The sequence below is a fragment of the Mus pahari genome, chromosome 16, assembly GCF_900095145.1.
Source record: "Mus pahari chromosome 16, PAHARI_EIJ_v1.1, whole genome shotgun sequence".
Classification (NCBI taxonomy): domain Eukaryota; kingdom Metazoa; phylum Chordata; class Mammalia; order Rodentia; family Muridae; genus Mus; species Mus pahari.
In genome coordinates this window covers 13720762-13726006 of record NC_034605.1, presented here as the reverse complement: position 1 = coordinate 13726006, position 5245 = coordinate 13720762, and the positions used below count along the sequence as shown (strand labels likewise).

General features: G+C 43.9%; 1 protein-coding gene and 1 pseudogene across 1 annotated transcript in view; one reads left to right on the top strand and one right to left on the bottom strand.

The window, feature by feature from the left end:
- The window catches only part of LOC110334222 (isopentenyl-diphosphate delta-isomerase 2), a 7029-nt gene extending 3275 nt beyond the window's left edge, over positions 1 to 3754 (bottom strand). The window contains exon 1 of the mRNA XM_021216094.1: positions 3707 to 3754. The gene's annotated coding sequence lies outside the window, so the exon portion shown is untranslated. The remainder of the gene's footprint in view (positions 1 to 3706) is intronic.
- On the top strand, positions 185 to 303 carry LOC115065632 (annotated as a pseudogene).
- Positions 3755 to 5245: the final 1491 nt, after the last annotated feature.

Here is a 5245-nt window from a genome sequence, read left to right as displayed (position 1 = left end):
GTTTATCAGTGTGTTGCCCTGGCTGTCCTGGAACTCACTTTCCAAACTAGGCTGGCCTTGACCTCACAGAGATCCACCTGCCTCTGCCTCTGAAGTGCTGGCATTAAAGGTGGGTGCCACCACACCCCAGGACATGTTAGCCAATCTTATGGAGGCATTTTCTCAATTGACAGTCTCTTTTAAGAATGCCTCTAAAGTGGCTGCTGAGTTACACGGTGTCAGTAGGTGGCAGAGAGGAGAAAGGCTCTGTCTACACTCAGTGTTCTGCCCTAGGGACACGTGAATGATTAGTCGTCTAACATTCATTGAGAAAATGGAGCCTGAGATCATCAGCCAAGGAAGGCTGGGTGAGCTCCCAGGACTGGGAGCAGGCCTGAGACTCCGAAGAACTGTGCCTAGGACTGAACCCTAGATTGATCTTTGGGAGGAGTCACCTGGGCAAGCTGAGTGAGGAGAGAGCCTGAGAAGACCATCAAATGGGTTTCAGAGAGCCGAACAGGAAGCTAACCTGAGGTGACCACAGGTCTGGTGTCATACAGGCCTGGTGGTACCGACCATGCCCAAGATGATACCAGCCTGGAGCCATAATTCATGACATGTACATAGCACTCCCGAGATGACCCTAGATACTCAGAGATCCCAGAAATCACCGAGATGAGCGAGTAAGTGATGAAGAAATGGAAGAGAAAGAGGAACAGAAGGATGTGGGCACAAAGAAGAGAAGCAGAACTAGAGAGACTCAAGGGGTAGTGAGGGACAGCCTGATTTGATATGCTGCCTGGGGTCCGGGGCTGTGCTGCCACTGGGGGGTCACACCTGGGTCCATGGCCCTGCAGCAGCAGGAGTCTGCAACCACAAAAGGCCAGGTGTTGTATATATGGGAGGGCTGTGCAGAACTGGTCCTACCCCTCACCTGGGCATTGTGGGAGAGCTGGACCTAGAGTCATGAGAGCAGGAGAACTGACCACGCCCTTAGCCAGCTCCAGTACTCAGGATTGTGGACCCTGCACCTTGCCTGGGCAGCAGAGGAGAGCTGGCCCTGGTTTCAGAGGTTGGGGGGGTTGGGAGTTGAGGGGTGGGGTTACAGGTGAGCCACCCTGAGGGCATGAGAGTGGGAGAGCCATTGGGTTGAAGTGAACTGGCCTACCCTAACACCTACCCCATCAATGAACTTCTGAGTGAATGAAGGGGCTGGTCCTACAGATCCAAAGCTACTGAATCCTCATGGCATAGGACAGCAATAGAATAATCTGTGTTCTGGTTGGTCTGGTACTGCTGTGTATTCAGATGCTAAACACTGCCCCTCAAAATTCGATTCCCAACCCCCCCTCCACAAGTGAAATCTCACACACAGCAGCTTTTGTTGTCCAAACCAAACTTAGTTAATTGGTTAATAAAAGCTAGTGCCTGTGGTTAGGCAGGAGAGAGAGGCAGGACTTAAGAATCGAATTAGGAGTCTCAGAAGAGACCAAGAAAAGGAGAGGGAGAAGGGAAAAGGGACCCAGAGAGGAAGGGTCTGCCATAAGATATGGACCATGAGCATGTGGCCAAGGGAAACAAGTAACAAGGGATATATAGCTGGGGATGTAAATTAGAATAGCCCCAAAACCTGCCCCATCTAGGTTTGGAGCTTGTAAAGTTAATACCAGGGTTCTGTGTCTTTTATATAGGCTGGATAGAATATGTAATTCCTACTACATACTGAGATGAATATATAATTCCTTCTACATCTCTGAGTCCCATAGAGGCTCCACTATTGACAGAGTAACAGAAATCAGATGGCTTTTATCAGACCAGGGACTGATGGCAGCAGACTTTTGCAAGCAAAGAAGTGTGGGCCAAAGGGTGCACTGTGTTGTGGGGCACACTGTGACACAGGAGAGCTTCCACGATGAGACTTTTTTTCCCTCTGTTTGGGGGAAGGTTGCAAGGATAGGGGGTGGGTACAAGGAAAGAGGAACATGAGTAGGATTGGGGTGTATGATATGAAATTCACAAAGAACCAGTAAAAAGTTTTAAAACATGATGCTTAAAAAAAGAGCCGGTCGATGGAGGTGCACACCTTTAATCCCAGCACTTGGGAGGCAGAGGCATTCAGATTTCTGAGTTTGAGGCCAGCCTAGTCTACAGAGTGAGCTCCAGGACAGCCAGGGCTATACAGAATAATCCTGTCTTGAAAAAAAAAAAAAAAAACCAACGAAAAATGACTTTAGTTTGTGTCAAGTTGAAAAAAAAAAAACAAAAGAAAGTAAAGCAAAACAAACAAATAAACAATACAGCCAGAACAATTGACACACACATCACTACTGAACTACAACATTTTCTTTTTTCATTGTCCCCAAGGTGTCACATTAATATTAAATATCACAATACAAAGTACATTTTGGCTTTTGAAAGTTTTAAAAATTCAAACAGTTTAAAACATTCACTCTCTTTAAAACATTCAAAGTACCTCTCAAAGTCTAAATTTTTTCTTAAATGCCAAGTCTCTCTAAAATTACTGTCTCTTTAAATATTCATAAGTCTCTCAACTATGGGATCTTATAAAATGAAAAATAAGTTAAACACTTCCTCTTTTATAACCACTTATTTATTTATTTATTTATTTTTGGTTTTTCGAGACAGGGTTTCTCTGTATAGCCTTGGCTGTCCTGGAACTCACTCCGTCGTAGACCAGGCTGACCTCGAACTCAGAAATCCACCTGCCTCTGCCTCCCGAGTGCTGGGATTAAAGGCATGCACCACCACGCCCGGCTCTTACCATTTATTTTTGAGATTATAATTAAAACACTTTCCTTCCATTCATGACCCCCTGCCCTCTCATAAATCTTTATTTCTTTCAATTTCATGGCCTCTATTTTACATCATTACTGCATGAATATAAGAATACACACAAACACACACACACACACACACACACACACACACACCTAAATATAACCTGCTCAGTTCATTTGATGTTAGGCATATGTATCAGAGCTGACCATTTAGTCCTTGATAAGAAGTTGGTGTGCCATGTCTCTGTCTTCTTTTAATTAATTATCTTCTTTTAAAAATTAATTATCCTTCATATGATACTTGCCTTATTATCAAAAGGAGTCAGGGACTATGTAGGAGTAATGAAGTAAAAACTTGGAGAAATCAAAAGTTCAGGGGCTGGGGATACAGTTCAGTGGTAGAGTGCTGTTCCACGAGCAAGTCCCTGAGACCAATCCTCAGAACTGCAAAACAGATGAATGAACATCCCAGTAAGCCCAATGCGATTCAACTCCTGAGAGAAGGTAATTTTTTTGTTTGTTTGTTTTGTTTTTGTTTTCCAAGGCAGGGTTTTTCTGTGTAGTCCTGGCTGTCCTGGAACTCACTTTGTAGACCAGGCTGGCCTCGAACTCAGAAATCCGCCTGCCTCTGCCTCCCAAGTGCTGAGATTAAAGGCGTGCACCACCACTGCCCGGCGGTAATTTTTTTTTTAAAGACACGGATTCTCTGTATAGCTCTGGGTGTCCTCAGACCCAGAGAACCTCATGCTTCTCCTGCCTCTCAAGTGTTGGGATTAAAGGCATGCTCCACCACAACCCAGCCTAACACAAGGTGATTATGCTGAAGAAGTCAGGAGACAAGAGTGCCTGGGTCAGACACACACAGCACTGATAGCAAAGCTCTGAATTACCAACGACACAGTTAGGCACAGACAGATCTAGGCTCTCACCTCTTCTGAAGATGAGTCTTGTGCAGCCTCTGAAACCTGGGCATGAATGGAGATGGGCTGCCTCACCTGCAGCTGTCCTATATATGTGGTTACACAAATGGGTGTTCTGTCTGAGATTTCTTCAGATTTGGCTGTGTGACAAAACAGTCTATGTCCTTATCCTATCCCACTGGAGACTGATGGAGGGTGTGATTGCCTCATGCATCAGTATAACATGATGAATAACAATGACGGGTGTGCAATTTTCTCCTGGAACACTTATTTAAATATGCCAGTGTAGTTGATCTTTTGCGAAATCTCTAAAGCCTAAATGAGCCTCTGTAATGACCATTTTGGAGTTCTGGCTTCTTTGAAAAACACAGAAACATTATGGGAATACATTTTCATTTTGATCCTAGGTGTAGGGATATGGGTCTGCTTTGGACTGACTGAAGTAGCTGATATGATTTGCCTCACGCTCTGGTGGGGGTGTGATTTTTTTTCCCAGCTGCAGATAGCTTCTGCGACTGTGTGGTGTTTGGACTTCTGGGTGTTCGGCAGGGTGGGTTGTTGGCTGGGTTTTGGTTGTTTGTTTGTTGGTTGGTTGGTGTTGGTCTTGGTTTGTTAAGTAGTTGTGTACAAAAAAGAAACCAGAAGAAGAAATTAGATATCCTGATGGCAAAGATCAAACTTGCCCCAAGGTACTAAGCATCCCTAACCATCAGGAAGTAGTCTAACAATAACATCACCTTTTTCCAATCCCTAACTTTACTCAGGGATCTCTTTCCTTTTTCCTATATTCTTTTCTCCTTTCCTATCTAGTGTTAGGGGGTTAAAAGGTCAAAAGAAGAAGGGTGAAGAAAGATGGGAGGAAGAACCCACAAAGTGACAAAAGACAGCTACAAGCATCACTGCTGAGCTGTCCAAGAGGAAAGCCTTGATTATTTTTAAAACCAAGACAACAAAATACAAAGGCAGGTTATGAGTTTGAACCATTAGTTGTGTGTCTAGAATGGAGAAGCAGAGAAAAACCCAGTGATCAGGGAATGCTTCTTATCTCAAATATAATAATTAGTTCAAATATAAAAAAAACAAAACTGGAAGTAAATCTAGAAGCAAGCTGGCAGAGCAGAAGTGTCTGGAGCAGTCACTATGGCAACCAACTGCCCTGCTTACTAGGGACATGCATATCCAAATGCCTTTCTCTAGTATCTGATATACAATGCCCTCACTCATGTAACCACTTCTCTCTACATGGCCTTCTGGAGTTCTGAGGTGACTCCATACACTTCAGAGGATTTAAGGAACTCTCCAGAAAAGATTTTAAACATACCTGTCTCTAGTCCCGAACTAAAGTTATCCCTCCCCCCAAAAAGGGCCAAATTAGAATCTCTCCAAAAACAGTACCTTCCTTACCTTCCAATCTGTTGCTAGATTCAGATTTTTTTGCAAGATGGGATGTGGCAGATGGCTGAAGTTTCACCAAATGAAAACCTATTACTTTGTAAATTAATTTGAAAAAGAAAAAATAATGACAGAAACATGTAAACTCCTCTGAAT